The sequence below is a fragment of the Zea mays genome, chromosome 2 (assembly GCF_902167145.1).
Source record: "Zea mays cultivar B73 chromosome 2, Zm-B73-REFERENCE-NAM-5.0, whole genome shotgun sequence".
Classification (NCBI taxonomy): Eukaryota; Viridiplantae; Streptophyta; class Magnoliopsida; order Poales; family Poaceae; genus Zea; species Zea mays.
This window is the reverse complement of record NC_050097.1, coordinates 36,097,834-36,118,042: the sequence shown is the minus strand read 5'-3', so window position 1 is coordinate 36,118,042 and position 20,209 is coordinate 36,097,834. Positions and strand designations below refer to the sequence as shown.

General features: G+C 43.2%; 1 long non-coding RNA gene across 1 annotated transcript; it reads left to right on the top strand.

The window, feature by feature from the left end:
• Nucleotides 1-2,588: 2,588 nt before the first annotated feature.
• LOC103646288 (uncharacterized) lies at nucleotides 2,589-5,804 on the top strand. The gene is made up of 5 exons (XR_002267534.2): nucleotides 2,589-2,950; nucleotides 3,228-3,455; nucleotides 3,804-3,858; nucleotides 4,785-4,885; nucleotides 5,538-5,804. It is a non-coding gene; the product is annotated as an uncharacterized lncRNA (long non-coding RNA).
• Nucleotides 5,805-20,209: the final 14,405 nt, after the last annotated feature.

Sequence of the window (20,209 nt, the reverse complement as noted above, 5' to 3'; positions counted from 1 at the left end):
CAGCAGCCGCCGGTGCGCCTCCGAGTCCATCTCTAGCTCCGCCTCCATACCGAAGCAGTGGCCTCCTCTCCCGTGCAGGACGAGCAGCAGCAGGAGGAGTGGCGCTGCTGCCCACGCCCTTGGGAGCAAGATCGGCTTGGTGGTTGCCGGCATTGTGTTGTGAGAGACTGGCTGAGTGAGATCTCTCTCTCTAGCTCTTTCTTTTCTTTTCTTGTTCAGAGTGCCATGGCGCTTCTCTCTCTCTGCACTGGATGTTTGCTGTTTCTCGATGGAGGGAACAGGGAAGCACTGCACTGAGATCTATCCGAGTTTTAGTGGAGGAGGCCGGAGGGGAGGGTGAAGCTTAAATGCGGTGCCGGACAGCCAGTTGTTGACAGCAGCCGCTGCGTCCTGCTGAGCGAGCGAGGGAATATCTCAAATGGGGAGAGGATGAGGTTTCCTTCAAATGTTACTTTTACCACGACCGAATGGTTTGTACTAACTGGGACTTTTCTGAAATTGTTTTCTTATCTGAACTGAGAAGCGGCAATTCCTGGACAGGAATGGAGGAGTCCGTCCAAGTTGTTTTCTCCTCCGTCCCACCGTTCCAAAGCAACTTATCTCGTTTCTTGAATGAATAAGCAGCAGCTGCCCTTCTACTGCTGCTACTGATCTGAGAGAAGAGAAGCACACTTGCAGCAGCGACAGTTTCTTTCTACAAGGGATACAACATCAACTTACTCATCCTACCTCCCATCCCGTCTTGTATTTTAAATTTTATTATGTGAACAGTATAAAGGAGTGGAGACGGTGTACATCCTCTTTGTCAGGTGCCATGCGAGGGTGAAATGGGATCTGCAAGCCTACATGGGCTCTGATTGTTCTTTCCTTCTTTTTTCAATTACATCGGTTCGATTCAATCTCAGTACCTAGAAATGAATTTGCGAAACTGATGAGCCATCATGTGGTTTTTCCTACCTGTCGTGACATGGTCTCTGCAGAATCTGACATTCCTATTTACAGTACATGTACTTACTGATCGACTCTGATTCAGATGCTTGATATTTTTAACGCTAACAAAATTTACCAGGTCTCGTGAATCCTTCTAAGCTCCTGGCTAGCATTGACGAACAGATAGCGAAAGCCAAAGAGGAGCCATCCAGGAGAGAAATCATGGAGAAGATAAAAAATGGTTGCTGGCTTGCGAGGAAGAAAATGGCTGGAGGAGTACAATATGGTAGGTATAAAATGTGGGTTTGGATACATCGAACACTAATTTCAAATGTGGAAGACAGATAAAGACAAGGCAAACTATATTGAATGGGAGAGGATAAAGCATATCAACAAATGAGAGGTGATTATTTTAATTTGCAATTTGTTTACATAATAAATTAGATACGAAATTGTTTGTCATATATTCTTATATGTTGTGTTGTACGAATCATACTTTAGTTTTACATTTTACTTTTATATATGCTTACACCTTTGCCATAATTTTTGCACCATGAATGGTTATTCTTTGACACTCCAAGAAGAACATTCGAGAGTGGTAACCGGAAGCAAAGGTCATTGTTAGATTACACTGGTCATGGGTGGTATGAATCATGGGAGCAGGTAATGAAAGATCTTGTAGGTTTGAATAGGTCCTATTACATGGACTCACAACCATCAAGCAGCCATGAGTGGCATCATTTTGAGTGTGAGCAAGGTCGTCCAGTGCCCAACGCAATTGGAGCGACAGCACAGGGCCTCCAAATTTTTAGGACCCCAACTTTTTAAGTTTTTTAATATAAATGGTATAAAAAGGCAAAGATTTTTTATTGTTTTGTGAAATCTCGACTTTGAAATAGATAATATGAGAGGACAAGAATATGAGAATAGATCAAATATGAAAGGATACATTTTATATTGTTTTTATCTCTATATACTATAGGTCTCCGGGCCTATTTTTATGTTTTGCACCGAGGCCAAAAAACTTAGCGATGGCCCTCAGTGTGAGATCAATGCTTCTGATGCCCTCGCCTTGTACCATCTTGAGTACAGGTCCTATAGCTTGAAAAGGAGCGCCAAGTCAAAATTGTCCATTAGTCCACTTAATGATATCCAACAACAAGTGGACAAGCTGACTGCAGACAGTCCTATGGAGAACAAACGGACTGCTAGGAGCAAGCCAAAGGCTAACCAGAAGGATACCAGTGCAAATATTCATCAGCATGTTAACGCCCACAATCAAGTTAATGCTCCAAATGCTTATCAAGCAACACCGCAGGTGAACCAAATGACACTTATGAATCGAAGCGTTGTTTATGGACCTCATCTCCCACATTCCAAAGATGTCATCTATGGACCTCATCTTCCACATGGATAATCAACCGAAGGAGCGGCTTCTTTTGGAACACAAGTGACTATCAATATACATGAAAGTTGCTAACAAAAACTATCACATTTTTCTCTAAGATCAGTTCAAATTAAAGTGCTCTTATTCTGTGTTTAAGCGACTTATTTTTGTATATTGCGGAATGTCTGAAGCTTATGCTCATTGTTGGATCTGCTGCTGCTGAATAATGTTGCCATGCCTGTAGTTCATATCACTTTTCATCTGCATTTTTACTACAAGCATCCTATAAATGAGATGGAGTGGTGTTGGAATTGATGATTGATGGAGGAATGAGCAGTTTCGGGTCATTGGAGGTGTGTCCTCGCACCTCTTTGCTGTGTTGCAGGGACATCTCAAGGTCATAGCTGGTGTGGATAAAAGCATCAATGTGACATCAAAGGGTGGAGATGATGAGTTCTCAGAGCTATATACATTCAAATGGACTACCTTATTGATACCTCCTACCACCTCACTTCTATTGAACTTCATTGGTGTTGTTGTTGGCATTTTGGGTGATTGCATTACCTCCCGAGGCACTGAGGTCGTTCTCAATTTATTTGGTAGTGTTGACTTGATCCTTGGTGGCAACCCCTGGTAAAGGGCATCTCTTGAATTTGCTAAACTTATAAAAGCAAGTTAGATTATTTCTTATGCCTTAAAATAGTACCTTATGAGTTGTGAACAATGTTGAAAGTCATTTACACAATTCTTGCCATTCTTATGTTTGGTTAATTATCTTTGTTTTTTGATGACATCCAATCTTGCCATTATGTACATAATATATGTCTAAATAGTTTAGCCATTTTCAGGATTAGTCTTTGTGCCATTACATAAATAATATACATGCCTAAACACAATGTGCCATTTTCAGGACTGGTCTTTGAGTTGCAGCAGAGCGTTGTCACTAGGAACGCCATGATACACGAGTACGCGTGCGACAACGCGGAGGCGCAGGAGTGGGCGTTGGAGCTGTTTAGTGCGATGCAGGCGGAAGGGTTGGCGCAATAGAGTGAGATTATGTTGCCCATGTTGTGCTGTGTTGGGATGGCTCCAGGGCGAGACTGGCTGGTGGAGCTTTATAACGCGATGCAGGCGGAAGGTTAGCACATTTTCAGAGTATGGTAACATCTGTTGGCCATTTTGGTGCTCCACTACCTTGGTCGTATATTAAGGCTAGCCTGATTTCTTAACCACATACCAATGAGATGGATACAATTTTGTAGCATAGTTGTTTTATCCTGATGTTATCTTTCTCCATCCTGATCTTATCCATTTTATTTGCAATAGTGTGTCCATGACTAATAGCTGAAGTTGTTGCTGGAATGATAACAGATAAAACGGTTAGTTAGCAAAGTTTGTGCAAATGTGATTCAACCCAGAGTGCAAGTAATGATGATGCGAATGCCAAAACCATTGATCTTACATTTCCAGTTAATTGTTTTTGCAGTTTGCTCGGAAGGTGATAGCATGTGCATATGAACTATACGCGATGGATTGGATAGGTAAGAATCACTACACTAGGTTTTATATAATATGTAAGTTTGGAGTGTACAAGTTTGATCAGATATAAAGTTAGTTCAATGGCTACCACCTACCTATCATCATTTGTACCCGCAATGAAAATCTTAATCCCAACTTAAACTTCCACATGTATATTTCACTGTTAATTCAAAGTACCCATTGTGATATAAGTATGCAATCTCTCCCCTGCTATATATTAACTGATTACGTTCCTCTTGCTGTAGGGGTTATAGTAGTTTTATCATCACATATGGAAATACAAGATGACTGCACACACTAATCAAACCCACACCTTAAATCATTAATATAAACACATTTTGAAAAGATACAGTCCAGATGGTTATCTAACCAGAACTAGGATGAAGATGGTGTTTCTAAATCTCATAAACAATCACCAGCAATAATAGTACACAATTATATAGATTCCCAGAAGAGATTTACTGTAGAATTATATGAATGCCATGGATAGATCCACGGATAAATGAATCAGTGGTTTTCTGCAAAAGCAATGTCATGAGGCAGTTACCTTTGTAGAAGTACTATTATACAAATGATAATCCTATAGCTTTAGCTTTACCGGTACTTGGTCTTTTTGGTTAGTAATACTGTCACGCATTTTCAAGAAAAAGAATCGAAGTTGTGATCAATCCATGGCAGTTGTCAATCTGACACAATTGCTTATCTCTAGGCCAAGAGTGATGTTACACGACGTTTTAGATATGGTAGGAGGTCGACAGCCTATTCAAGTGTCGTAGGAAGGCGACGTTAAGCAGCAGTGGTGGCTGCTAGAAAGAGCCCCACATGGCCACATCCAATTCTAAGATCGAGTCTTACTTGTAGTTCACCACAGATAACGATTATCCTCTGTTTTAACAGTGACTATTAGTTTATTACCATGAACTGCTAGATGAATCAATTCTGATAAGTGTTGGAGCACAAGAGTGGAATTCAAGTGTACACAATGTACTTCAAAATGGCGAACAATCTATATGACATCATTTTAACAAGGTTCGTTGGGTGCTGCAAAGTTCAAGGATATGCAAAGTGGTGACAACGATGCTATTTGGTTGATGCAAGTGTGTTCTCTATTTGTTAGTATTTTGCTTACTATTGGATTTGTCTGTGAAAGTAGTTATTAGATATATGAATATAGATTGGATGCCTTGGTTGTTGCGCTTCTCCAGTTGAGAAATTTCTTGCTCTATTGTCACATTCTTGGATGTATGGATATGCAAGGATCTGTAGCATTCCTTGCTCTATTGTCTGCTTGAATGTTAGTATCTTCTATTTATTTGAACTGTAGGATCTTTTTTGTGTCATTTTGTTCTACCCGGTAACATACTACATCTTTTATTATCTTATGCCTGCTTTGTAATGCATTGTGTTTTGATCCTTTCATTGCCTCATTTCACTATCAAGAGATCCTCAAAGTTTGTTTGCATGATTTATATTGAACATTGGTCTTAATATGTATTTTGTCAGTGCTATTTTATTTTACATGCTGAATTTACCATTATTTCCTATCATTATTGCACATTGTGCTATCCTTATTGCTTGTACCAAAGCAGATAATAGTGGTTCCTTTCATGGGTTCTATATTTGTTTTGCTAGAGTGGTAAGCCATGATATTTCTAACGCTTCTATGCTCTGCTTGTTCCAGTGATCCAGAACTCATTTGACTGACAGACGGTGCCAGCAAAGGTGTTATGCAAATGCTGAACACCAACACTAGAAAATAAGGATGGGGAAATAATTGTTCTTTAAAAAGATGGAATGGCAGGGTAAGATATGCTAAAGGGAAAACATGATGTGGCTAAAAGAAATAGCCCTTTGGACTTTGTAATGCAAAACTTCATTTCACAAACAATCATTTCCTTGTTGAACATATGTTGTTTGAGATTTTGGTTTAGTGCATTATTTATAGGTTGAGCATTTAAGGTAGCAAGAAAATTGATATTATTCATAAATATCATATCTCTACTCCTATTACTAAGGGGCAAAGGAGGGCGTGCATAGGGGCGAGGCCATGCCCTTGTCCCGGTGCCCCCTCGCCCCCGTCCTCCTGATTGTTGTCCCCGCCCGCTCGTCCCCCAGAAACCTTGTCGTTGCCCTCACCTACGACCTTTGCGTCGTCAATTCCACTTGTTTGACTCGGGCGCTCGGCCTTTCCATTTCGTTCCCATCATTCTTCTCATACACAACCGATTGCAACCCTTGCCCTCGTCTCCCCACACCACTGAAAATGCCCCGCCTCCGCAGCCACCACCAGCGACTACCCGTCCTCCCCGCACCACCTCGGGCATGCGCTGATCGACGATGTGGTGGGAGCATATTAGACCTGCTCCTCAGGCTCCTCTCGGTGTGCGGCGGGGTCTAGCCCACCTCACTGGCCCCTCGTCCCGCAACCTTCTCTGAGGACAACTCTGAGGGCCACGACGACTTGCTCTACGGGCACGACCTCACACGCTACACCAAGATGTCGCTGTCGCCCCCAGGCCAACCAGGTGCCCATGGACCTTTTCTCATAACAATATAACATACATTTTTACATAAGTTATCGTGGTATTATATGTTCCCGTTGCAACGCACGGGCACTCACCTAGTTACTTAACTTATGATTCTAGTGTGCCAAAACTGAGGCATTACAGGAACTTGTTAAATACAACTGAACTCAATAACTCTAGCACACATTTCTATCTTGAAGTGAATAACTTAATACTTGACACTTGAGAGAGATTGTTACATTTTATGAACATGTTGGGTGAAAGCCCTTTAGTGAGCGGATCCACAAGCATTTACTTTGTTCGTACATGCTCAAGGTCAACTATTTTGATCTTGGATTCTCTCCTTAACAACATAATACTTAATATCAATATGCTCAGTAGTAGCACTTGACTTATTATTGTAGGAGTAACATACTATTGGATTATTATTATAGTATAACTTCAGTGGTTTTTATATATTGTCTACCACTTTTAAACTAAAGTATAAATTTCTTAAATCATGTAGCATGCCATGTTACCTCATACACATGTGACAAACTCAACATACATTATGGATGGTGTAGTGGGTGTTTATTTTCATCTTTCCACGATATAGCTCCTCGTGCAAGTGTGAACATATAATTTGATGTGGGCTTTCTGCCTTCTTCACACCCCACGTAACCTGAATTTGAGTAGCCTATTGTTTTAAGGCTATTTGACTTTCTATATATTAACATGAGGCATTTTGTTCCTGAAAAATACTGTAAGACTTTCTTAACAACTTTCTAGTGTTCTATTTCTAGATTCTTCTGAAAGCCAAACATCCTGGATATGAATGCCAAGTTTGGGCGAGTGCATATTTAAGCATATATTATGCTTTCGATAGCTAAAGAGTATGAAATTGATTTCATTCATCAATCTCATGTTGGTTCCTAGGGCATTGATCACTCCCCAACTTATCGCCCTTTACTACATGAGCAGGTTTGTGGTTACACACATGTATACTAAATTTCTTAAGAACATTTTGTATGCATGTTTTTTGCAATAAACATAATACCCCCTTTATTTCTATCTCACGAGTCTTAATTCCCAAGGCATAAGATGCATCTCCGAGATTTTTCATGTCAAAGCGTGAAGATAGGAAATTTTTAGTTTTGAACAACATATTCTTATCATGTCTTACCAACAAGATATCATCCACGCATAATACGAGAAAGATGAATTTCCCATTCTTAAACTTAGCATAAACACAATTGTCCTTTGTAAGGAAAATGGACCCTGGGCCTTTTGGCTAATTGAGTTTTGGTGTTTGGTGAACAACACAATCCGTGAACTAATAAGTTTTCTAGTGTTTGTGTTTGTAGTTCACAGGATGCGAAGAGAATTGGACCAAGGCAATGAGGATGCAACACCTCAAAAGAAGACATAAAAAGATGCATAGGAGTCCAATACTCAAGAACAAAGAAGCCCGAAGAAATCAGCGAAGAAATCCAAGATAAGGGCTGTCAGCCAGCGCCTGGTGGCGCACCGAACATTGGTGTCCGGTGTGCACCGGACTGTCCGGTGAGGCACCGGACAGTCTGCGCAGAGAGGCCGCAGACAGGCGCTCTCTGGCTGTAGCACCGGACTGTCCGGTGTGCACCGGACTGTCCGGTGTGCCAACGGGCAGACGGCAACGGTCGGATCCAACGGTCGACTGCTACAGGCGCCAACGGTCGGCTGACGTGGCGTGCACCGGACATCTACTGTGCAGTGTCCGGTGGTGCACCGGACTGTCCGGTGCACCCGACGACAGAAAGCTGCTGCTTTCTGTCCAACGGCTAGTTGGGGGTGTGGGGGCTATAAATACCACCCCAACCGGCCATTCTCAAGTGTGAGAGCCCAAGCAACATACCAAGGCATATAGTGCACATTTCCAAGAGCTCAAACACCCAAGTGCTTAATAGAATCACTCGGTGATTAGCGTAGGTGCTTTGCGAAGTGCTTAGGTTAGTTAGACCGCTTTAGCGCTTGCTCTAGGTGAACCCTAGTTAGTTGAGTGAGTTTTGTAAAACCACACAACCCCTCGGCTCTTGCGTGAGTCGTTGTAATTGTATCGAGTGGGGCGAGAGTCTTGCGAGACCGTGACAACCGCGTTTGTGTCACAGCCGCCACCGTGTACCGGAGGGAACGAGGCCCGCGGCGTTTCGGCCGGAAGCTCGATAGTGGAGACGACGGGGAGCGTCCGAGAGGAGCCGGAAGCGGAGCACCACTTGCGCGTGGAGAAGGCCCGCGGCTCTCTACGGAGTTACTCGACCGAGGTGCTTGGCCCTCGCGTGGGCTTCCCTTTGCGTAGGGGCACCAACGAGGATTAGTCGGGACCTTGCGTGGTTCCGGATACCTCGGTAAAAATACCGGCGTCATCCACGAGAGTTTGCTTCTCTACCTAGCTCTTTACTTTCCATATTTATATTAAGCATTTAAGTTTCAATCTTGTAGTCATACTTGTTTAGTGTAGATTGAAACTTAACCTTTGCGGTAGAGATAGCAACACTTAGACAAAACCTAGTTTGCACACTCTAGTTTGATTACTTGCAAAGGTTTTGCTCTAGGGATTTAATTGTGGCCTAGTTTAGTAAAAGTTTGGAAGTCCTAATTCACCCCCCCTCTTAGGCGTCACCCGTTTCCTACAAGTGGTATCAGAACCCGGTTTGGCTCATTTGAAACGCTTTAGCTTCACCGCTAAAAAGAGCCGACGCTTTTTAGAGGAAGGGATGGATACCCATAGGCCACCACACTTCGACGGCACTAACTTCCCATATTATAGTGCTAGAATGGCTTGTTACCTAGAGGCCGTTGATCTAGGTGTTTGGAGAGTCACTCGTGACGGGATGAAACCCCTCAAGAATCCCGAGAAACCCACCACGAGTGAAGAAAAAGAAATTCATTTAAATGCTAGAGCCAAAAATTGCTTGTATGAATCTCTTAGCATGGATATTTTCAATCAAGTATTTACCCTGAAAACTGCTAATGAGATTTGGCTAAAATTGCATGAGCTCCATGACGGCACATCCAATGTCCGTGAGCAAAAACATTGCCTAGTCTTAAATGAGTATAATTCTTTTGCTATGAAAGATGATGAGCTTGTTAGAGACATGTATTCTCGCTTGAATCTAATTATCAATGAGCTCAATTCTATTGGCATTAATAAGCTAGGTGATGCGGACATTGTAAGGAAGATTATCTCCCTGCTACCACAACAAAGATATGGGAGCATCATCACCATCCTTCACAACATGGAGGACTTGAGCAACATGACCCCGACCATCGTGATTGGGAAAATCGCGGCCTTTGAGATGTCGCGAAAAATGAGTCGGGGAGAGGAGCCAACTTCCTCAAGACCATATGCTTTTGCATGTGATGAAAGGAAGGGCAAAAAGAAGGCTCCCACTCCAAGTTCCTCAAGCGAAGAAGAGGAAGAAGAAGAAGAAAGTGATGATGGTGAAGATAATCAACCATGCACATCATCCTCCGAGGACGAAGAAACAATCCGACGTGTCGGAAAGGTAATGAGGATGATCCGCAAGATTAATCTAATGGGTGTGCCCCTGCAGGTCGAGGATCTTCTCTTTAACATTGACAGGAAAAAGCAAAGGAAGAGAGGATGCTTCGCATGTGGGGAGAAGGGCCACTTCAGGGACAACTGTCCAAATATGGCCAAACCCAAAAAGGAGAGGAGCAAAGGCAAGGCGCTCACAAGTGTTAGAACTTGGGATGATTCTTCAAGTGAAGATGAACCTCCAAGGACGCGCAGCCACCGATCCTCATCACGCTCATCACGGTCATCACACAAATGCCTTATGGCAAGAGGTAACAAAAGCATTCCATCCTCTAGTGATGAAAGTAGTAGTGATGATGAAGGTGAGGGAAAGCCCTCTCTAGAAGAGCTTGCGGAAGCCATAGAATTTTTCCAGGATGTTTGCACTAAGCAAAAAGCTCAACTTAAAACTTTGAAAAATAAGTTGGTTAGCTCTCAAAATGATTACAAAGGTTTGCTAGAAAAATTTAAAACTTTTGCAAACTTAAATAATGAGCTATCAACTAAAATTGAGCTATTAGAATCTAGTGCTCCATCCACTGCTACCGATGATAGCCTTATTAAAAAGAATGAAAAACTTAAGGCTAAGTTAGCTAGCTCCCAAGAAGCTATTGAAAATTTGCTAGAGAAAATGGAAATTCTTAGCATACACAATAATGAGCTAACTACTAAGCTAGAAAACATTGGTAGCACCCCAGCAGCATCTTTAGTTGAAATAACTGAAATAATTAAGAAAGATGCTTCTACTTCCTGCTTTGATTTAATTGATGATTCTAACCCCTGCAACCAAGTCGTTGTTGAGAATATTGTTGTAGAGACATGTTCGGATGAGGTTGCAAAGGAAAATGAACAATTAAAGCAAGAAGTGGCTCGCCTTGGCAAGGCTTTGTATGACAAGAAAGGCAAAGCCAAACAAATCCGACCTCCACAGGATAACACCACTGCGGGAGTGAACAAGCCTGTAGAGGGAGAAACTGTGATTTGTAGGCTATGCCACATGGAAGGCCACAAGTCTTTCCAATGCAAGGCGATGACCGAGGATAAACAAAGGCAAAAGCTCAAGCAAAAGCCATCAAGCAAAATCTCAAACACCTACATCAAAAAGGTGAACAAAAAGGATGCTACACCATATTTGATCAAGAAGAAAAAGAATGGAAAGGTGATAGCAATCAAGGCCAACAAGCAAGCCAACAAAGGAAAAGGGGCCAAACGCATGTGGGTGCCAAAGGAGATAATTTCAACCATGAAAAGCACCAAGAAGGTTTGGATCCCGAAAGGGAAGTGAGTGGACCAAAGGTCTTCGGGAAATTTGGAGACTTGGCTAAATTGGGATGTATATCATGGGATACATCATATTGGATCAAGTTTATTGCCAAGTGGGTTAGTGAAAATTTTGGACCCAAATTTCCCACCCATGACTAAGGTAACTAGTTTTATTGTATTCTTTGTTTTTAGATATGCGTATCTATTTACCTTTTATCTAGTTTACCTTTCTTGCCTAGTATTACATTTATTATGTACTTCTGTTTAAAATCATGCATACTAGGTAAATCATATGGTAGGATTGATTGGTTTTAATTCATATACTTAAGCAAACCTACATGGCTTAAAATGTTTATTTAAGCACGGCACATAGCTTCTATATCACTCCATAATAAATGATGCATCAATTGAAAATTTTGATTTCTACAAAGTGTATCATTTAACTTATATGTGCCAAAGTTTGGATTATGGATAATTTGCCCCTCTTGATATCAAATCAAAGTGCATGTCTCCTACAAGTATCCAAAACTTGTATGCACACCTTTAGGGGAAGGTTACTCTATAATCTAACACTTTGAGACTAACACCTTTTCAAGTCTATTTCATGTGATAGTCTCATTGTAAGGAAAATGAAGTTCCCGGAGAAAGACAACAATCTTCCACTGCAAAATCTCCAAGAACTCTCATGTCTCTCAAGCTCACCATTGACTTTCAATTGGTATCTTTTGAGACTACATTCAGTATCATTTACATGTCTTCTCCAATATTTGATTAGACTATATTTCATATCATATACTTCCATGTTGCTAAAAATGCATAAGTGATTAACTCATATTCTGTTACCTATGCATAAGGGAAGTTAGTCTTTTCAAATCATGTCTTGCACCTCTAATTTTTCACATGCTTTTTCCTAAGTAGAGGATCTCTGTCAGGGGGAGTATTTCTTCATCTCTAAAGGGGGAGAAAAACTCTTTCTAAAGGAGAATACTCATTTAGGGGGAGTAATCTTTTGAGGACTCCTACATCTGGTATCATTCATGGCTTAATTTAATACCCTTCTAGTGATATCATTTGATTCAATTCTTGATGAGGGCAAGCTTTTATTTACTTCCTACATGCTTTTAATGTCTTCCTTTTCGGTGGTTGATGCCAAAGGGGGAGAAGTTTAGGGACCAAAGCAATGAAAACTATATCAAACACCAAACACCACCAATTTAAAATTTTATATATCTCCAAATGACTTTTTCAAGTGGTTTTGGTTATTTGGTCCAAAAATAGGAGGTAAGTGAATTATGGAGTTAGGGGGAGGCTTAAGTCCATAATATCACATTATGGGGACAATCATGCATCTTAGCAAGTAGATTGCATATTTTCACTCAAATACTTGTATTATTTGCTTGCTTTGGTTGTGTTGTCATCAATCACCAAAAAGGGGGAGATTGTAAGGAAAATGGACCCCGGGCCTTTTGGCTAATTGAGATTTGGTGTTTGATGAACAACACAATCCGTGAACTAATAAGTTTTCTAGTGTTTGTGTTTGTAGTTCACAGGATGCGAAGAGAATTGGACCAAGGCAATGAGGATGCAACACCTCAAAAGAAGACATAAAAAGATGCATAGGAGTCCAATACTCAAGAACAAAGAAGCCCGAAGAAATCAGCGAAGAAATCCAAGATAAGGGCTGTCAGCCAGCGCCTGGTGGCGCACCGGACTGTCCGGTGAGGCACCGGACAGTCTGCGCAGAGAGGCCACAGACATGCGCTCTCTGGCTGTAGCACCGGACTGTCCGGTGTGCACCGGACTGTCCGGTGTGCCAACGGGCAGACGACAACGGTCGGATCCAACGGTCGACTGCTACAGGCGCCAACGGTCGGCTGACGTGGCGTGCACCGGACATCTACTGTGCAGTGTCCGGTGGTGCACCGGACTGTCCGGTGCACCCGACGACAGAAAGCTGCTGCTTTCTGTCCAACGGCTAGTTGGGGGTGTGGGGGCTATAAATACCACCCCAACCGGCCATTCTCAAGTGTGAGAGCCCAAGCAACATACCAAGGCATATAGTGCACATTTCCAAGAGCTCAAACACCCAAGTGCTTAATAGAATCACTCGGTGATTAGCGTAGGTGCTTTGCGAAGTGCTTAGGTTAGTTAGACCGCTTTAGCGCTTGCTCTAGGTGAACCCTAGTTAGTTGAGTGAGTTTTGTAAAACCACACAACCCCTCGGCTCTTGCGTGAGTCGTTGTAATTGTATCGAGTGGGGCGAGAGTCTTGCGAGACCGTGACAACCGCGTTTGTGTCACGGCCGCCACCGTGTACCGGAGGGAACGAGGCCCGCGGCGTTTCGGCCGGAAGCTCGATAGTGGAGACGGCGGGGAGCGTCCGAGAGGAGCCGGAAGCGGAGCACCACTTGCGCGTGGAGAAGGCCCGCGGCTCTCTACGGAGTTACTCGACCGAGGTGCTTGGCCCTCGCGTGGGCTTCCCTTTGCGTAGGGGCACCAACGAGGATTAGTCGGGACCTTGCATGGTTCCGGATACCTCGGTAAAAATACCGGCGTCATCCACGAGAGTTTGCTTCTCTACCTAGCTCTTTACTTTCCATATTTATATTAAGCATTTAAGTTTCAATCTTGTAGTCATACTTGTTTAGTGTAGATTGAAACTTAACCTTTGCGGTAGAGATAGCAACACTTAGACAAAACCTAGTTTGCACACTCTAGTTTGATTACTTGCAAAGGTTTTGCTCTAGGGATTTAATTGTGGCCTAGTTTAGTAAAAGTTTGGAAGTCCTAATTCACCCCCCTCTTAGGCGTCACCCGTTTCCTACATCCTTAAACCTGGAGTTCTAATTATCTTGTCAAACATAAGATATCATTGTCTCGATGCTTTCTTTAGACAATATCCTAGGTTTTCATTGCCCTTCATGACAAAACCATTGGGTTGTGCCATGTAGACATTCTCAACTAATTCACTATTAAGAAATGTAGTATTTACATCCTTCTGATATAAGTTATTACTAATGCCGAAGCTGAACAGACCGTGGTTGAAGTTGAAAGTGAAAATGAAAGTGAGGATGATGATAGTATCCTATGTCCGACTAAGCCCATCCAAATTGAATTCGGGAGATCCACAGTTAAAGCTGAGGATTTAGTTCTAATTAAGAAACTAGGATATTTTGGAGAAAATGATGATGAATTGGTTCGTTTTGCTAGAGAGGAGACGATTCCAGAGCCAAAAGAGGATGAACTTATAGTCTTCAAGAGCTTCTTCAGGGCAGGACTTCGGTTCCCCTTTATGAGATGATTGGTGAAGTTTTGAAAAAGTTTGAAATCTACCTACACCAGCTGACCCCCAACGCCATTGTTAGGCTTAGCGTGTATATCTAGGCTCTTCGAAGCCAAGGAAAAAGTGCCAACGCCGAAGGGTTCTGTCGGGTGCACGAGCTTCATTATCAGACGAAGGCAAGAGCCGATGGCCTGCACAAGAATTTTGGATGCTACAACTTTGCATAACAGAAGGACCCAAAGGCTCCCCATGATTGGCTACTGTACCAAATGGCCGACCGGGTGGACAAACAAGTGCTTTGACGTGAAAGCCGATGAGAAGAAAAGGGAGAAGCTCATGAGCATGGTAATGAGTCCCTTGAGACTGAACTTCAGCATGACTCGACCTCTGTGCAATATGCAGCTGGGGGTCCCCATGCCAACTTGCTGAGGTGGAGTTTAGCGTTGTGGCTGAGCACATTAGCACCAGGAACTTGGTACAAGAATCTTGGCGAACATGATGTTTCCAACCTCTGGCGGTTGGGGAGTGCCGAAGAAAAAGGAGGAAGGAAAGAAGTATGAACTTGTTCGACTTCCTTACAAGTTTAAATTCTAGAAGAAATTTAGCAAACCGTGCACTGAATGGCTAGAGATGATAGAGATGATGTGCAATGAAATTCTTGGAAATTATACGAAGAAAGATGATCAATTGATGACTGCTGCCTTCGGCACCCATCAAAAATGAAGATTGAACCATGTGATGGATGCTCTGAATTTTGAGTATCCAGATTACGAGAGACTTGATGAAGGGGCCGGAGGAGCTAAAAGGAAAAGAGTTGTGAGCATTCTGAATAGACAAGTCATCTGGTTAGTCAAGGAAGACCAGAAAGCTTTGAAGAAGCAAAAAAATTCTATCGGAGCCGAAGGATTTAGCTCCCAAGAAGCGAAAACTCGTCAGAATATCTTCTGTAGAGACGAAGGTACAAGATGTGCCAGATAAGACTATAGGTCCTTCTTCGCCTTCTGCTATTGATGTTTCAGAAATTTTGAAGATAATGATTGAATCCACCTCGTTTGCAATGCTAAGTCCTCTAAGGTTAGATCTGACTAGCCTCTTGCAGTCAAATGAAACCGCTTTGGCTACCGAGGGGAAAGCCGAGGGCAGAAGAAACAACGGATGATGAATGTGATGCAAGCTATTGAATAGGCCCCGCCCCCTGCTTCGGCGGATAAAGCTATTATGCCTGTCGATGTTGAAGATACCACCGGAGCCGAAGCCAATAATCTTGCAACCACAATGTCAAAAATTGATAGCCTTATATCGATGTGGTTGCTGAAAAAGATGTAGCTGCAGTGCCTCCTGATAAGGGAAACAGAATTGAAGAGACCACTTCAGAAGATAAGAATTTCGACCTTCGGCTCCTGGGTGGCCAACAATTTTCCGAAGAGGACATATCAGAATTGAAGGAGTTTTCCATATCCTATAGTCACACCCGGTTTTAGAAGGTAAACCGAATGCGAACCATGTACGTGCCAGGATCAGAACTCACGTACACAACGTAATTGGACATCATCACATAATGCTCGAAATAAATAGCAGAAATGTACTTTATTACATCAAGATGTCTAAGACATCCATAGAATCTAATACATATCCATAGTGTTTAACATTAACATCAAAGTGCGGAGTATCGAAATGTAGAAGATAAGCCTACATAGGCAACTGATTGGGGGTTTGCCACTAAAGTAAACTAGAACTCGTCGTAGTCCTAGAACTCCTCAAAGTCCTCCATGTTGCCAACATCTCCTCCTGAGCACTGAGTACAGTGGGGACAACTTGGGGTGGGGTGGTTTGTAAAGCAAGGGTGAGTACACATCAACGTACTCAACAAATGTCCCGTTTGGCTAAAGTGGACTAGCTATATGTGGAGTTAAGGTTAAGCAGTTGCTTTTAGTTGGTCAACTTCTATTACTATAAGTAGAGCCAAGTTTTAGTAATAACCCAGTTATTACCCAGAAGTACTCCCTCCAAGAGGAAATACCATAGATCAGAATTATACTCATCATTGCTAATCATCATCATAAAGGTAATCAAAGTTCTTCTAATCAAAGAGGATCTCAAGGCTGCTCTTAACTGTGAGCATGACTGATATACCAGTTTCTAACACTCTACAGAGGTTGCACACTTTACCCACAAGCCGTGATTCCCATTCTGCCCAGGGTTCTAGCCTCCCCATTGATCACTACCAAGGTGACCTAGCAGGGTCTCACTACGAAGCCTTTACAAAGATTTCCCAGAGGTCATAGTCGCCCGTTAGGTTTCTCCAGTTTGATAAACACAATACATCTACCTAGAGGAAGGGTGACTAACAAAACCAAATCAAAGAACCTCTGCAACCAGCCTCGGCAGAGCAAGTAGTGTGCCCGGACACCATTGACGGCCCTACGACGAAGCCAACTACTCCTCTGGTTCCTCTAATTAATCAGATAAGGGCGTCTCATTCCACCCTCATGGTTGCATTGTTATCCCGGGTTGTCACTCCCCAAACAGGTCTGAAAGGGAAATAGGCATACACCTTTTCCTAATTGATTTTGGTGGTTGAATTGCCCAACACAAATAATTGGACTAACTAGTTTGCTCTAGATTATAAGTTCTACAGGTGCCAAAGGTTCACAACAAACCAATAAAAAGACCAATAAAGGATTCAAATAAAGAGAGCAAAAGACAACCGAAGTGTGCCCTGGTATGGCGCACCGGACTGTCCGGTGTGCCACCGGACAGTGTCCGGTGCACCAGGGAACCAAACTCCAAACTGCTCACCTTCGGGAATTCTCGGAGCCGCTTCGCTATAATTCACCGGACTGTCCGGTGTAGCACCGGACTGTCCGGTGTGCCAGCGGAGTAACGGCTACTACAGCGCCAACGGTCGTCTGCAATGGGAGTTAATGCGCTACAGTGTGCGCAGAAGTCAGAGCAGAGCCAGAAGGCGCACCGGACAGTGAACAGTGACTGTCCGGTGCACCACCGGACTGTCCGGTGACCCAGAAGTCAGAAGCTTCAACGGTCAGAATCCAACGGCCGGGTGACGTGGCTGGCACACCGGACAGTGTCCGGTGGCGCACCGGACTGTCCGGTGCGCCATGCGACAGAAGCCCTCACCAACGGTCACTTTGGTGGTTGGGGCTATAAATACCCCCAACCACCCACCATTCATTGCATCCAAGTTTTCAACCTTCAAACACCTTACAAGAGCTAAAACATTCAATACAAGGCACAACCAAAGAGATCAAATCCTCTCCCAAGTCCAAAGATCATTCCAATCAAATAGTGACTTGTGAGAGAGAGACTTGTGTTCATTTGAGCTCTTGCGCTTGGATTGCTTTTCTTCTTCATTCTTTCTTGTGTTCAACTCAATTGTAACCAAGACAAGAGACACCAATTGTGTGGTGGTCCTTGTGGGGACTTAGTGTCCCGTTTGATTGAGAAGAGAAGCTCACTCGGTCTAAGTGACCGTTTGAGAGAGGGAAAGGGTTGAAAGAGACCCGGTCTTTGTGACCACCTCAACGGGGAGTAGGTTGACAAGGACCGAACCTCGGTAAAACAAATCACAGTGTCATCCGCCTTATTTGCTTGTGATTTGTTTTCACCTTCTCTTCCAGACTCGAATTTAATTCTAACACTAACCCCGACTTGTAGTTGTGCTTAAAGTTTGTAAATTTTAGATTCGCCCTATTCACCCCTCTCTAGGCGACTTTCAATTGGTATCAGAGCCCAGTACTTGATTAGAGCCTAACCGCTCGAAGTGATGTCGGGAGCATCCACCAAGAGGGAGATCGGGACCAGCGACAAGTTCGCAAGCTCGGGGAGAACGCACTCAAGGGAGTCCGCCCACAAGCACAAGGAGGAATCCTCTTCCTCCATCAAGTCCCAACGGAAGGGTGACAAGAAGAAGAAAATGAAGAAGTGGTCTACTACGAGACCGACTCTTCGTCACCCTCCACCTCTGGCTCGGAATCGACATCCGCCACTTCTAAGCGCCATGAGCGCAAGAAGTATAGTAAGATGCCCCTTCGCTATCCTCGTATTTCAAAACACACTCCATTACTTTCCGTTCCATTAGGCAAACCACCTATGCTTGAAGGTGAAGATTATTCTATGTGGAGTGATAAAATGAGGCATCACCTAACCTCACTCCACAAAAGCATATGGGATATTGTTGAGTATGGAGCGCAGGTACCAAAGAAGGGAGACAAGGTTTACGACTCAGAGGAGGTCGAACAAATCCAACACTTCAACTCCCAATCCACTACTATACTCCTCGCCTCTCTAAGTCGAGAGGAGTATAATAAGGTGCAAGGGTTGAAGAGCGCAAAGGAAATTTGGGACGTGCTCAAGACCGCGCACGAAGGAGACGAGGTGACCAAGATCACCAAGCGGGAGATGATCGAGGGGGAGCTCGGTCGCTTCATGCTTCACCAAGGGGAGGAGCCACAAGTGATGTACAACCGGCTCAAGACCTTGGTGAACCAAGTGCGCAACCTCGGGAGCACCAAATGGGATGACCATGAAATGGTCAAGGTTATTCTTAGATCACTCGTGTTCCTTAACCCTACGCAAGTTCAATTAATTCGTGGTGATCCTAGATACACACTAATGTCTCCCGAGGAAGTAATAGGAAAATTTGTGAGCTTTGAGTTGATGATCAAAGGCTCCAAGAAAATCATCGAGCAAGGTGCCTCCTCCACACCTGATGTGCAACCCGTGGCATTCAAGGCAACAGAGGAGAAGAAAGAAAACTCTACACCGAGTAGAGTCCACATCGATGCCTCCAAGCTCGACAATGAGGAGATGGCGCTCATCATCAAGAGCTTCCGCCAAATCCTCAAGCAAAGGAGGGGGAAGGACTACAAGCCACGCTCCAAGAACGTTTGTTACAAGTGTGGTAAGCTCGATCATTTCATTGCTAAATGTCCATTATCAAGTGATAGTGACAGGGGCGACGACAAGAAGGGGAGAAGAAAGGAGAAGAAGAGATATTACAAGAAGAAGGGCGGCGATGTCCATGTTTGCCGGGAGTGGGACTCCGACGAGAGCTCCACCGACTCCTCCTCCGACGAGGACGCCGCCAACATCGCCATCAACAAGGGCCTCCTCTTCCCCAACGTCGACCACAAGTGCCTCATAGCAAAGGATGGCAAGAAGAAGAAGATAAAATCTAAATCCTCCACTAAGTATGCAACATCTAGTGATGAGGCTTGCTCTAGTGATGATGAGGATAATTTATTAACGCTTTTTGCCAACCTAAACATGCAACAAAAGGAGAAATTAAATGAGTTGATTAGTGCTATTCATGAGAAGGATGAACTCTTAAACACCCAAGAGGACTTCCTAATTAAAGAAAACAAAAAGCATGTTAAGATTAAAAATGCTTATGCTCTAGAGGTAGAAAAATATGAAAAATTATCTAGTGAGCTAAGCACTTGCCATGATGTTATTTCCAACCTTAGAAATGAAAATGTCAAATTAATTGCTAAGGTTGAGAAATCAAATGTTTGTAATGAGTCAATTGACAATCTTAGAAATGATAATGCTAGTTCAAATGCTAAGATTGAAAAATTAAATGCCTCTCTTGCTAGCCTTAGAAATGAGAATGAAAAATTAATTGCTAAGGCTAAAGATTTAAATATTTGCAATGTTTCCATTTCCAATCTTAGAGATGAAAATGCCATATTACATGCTAAGATTGTT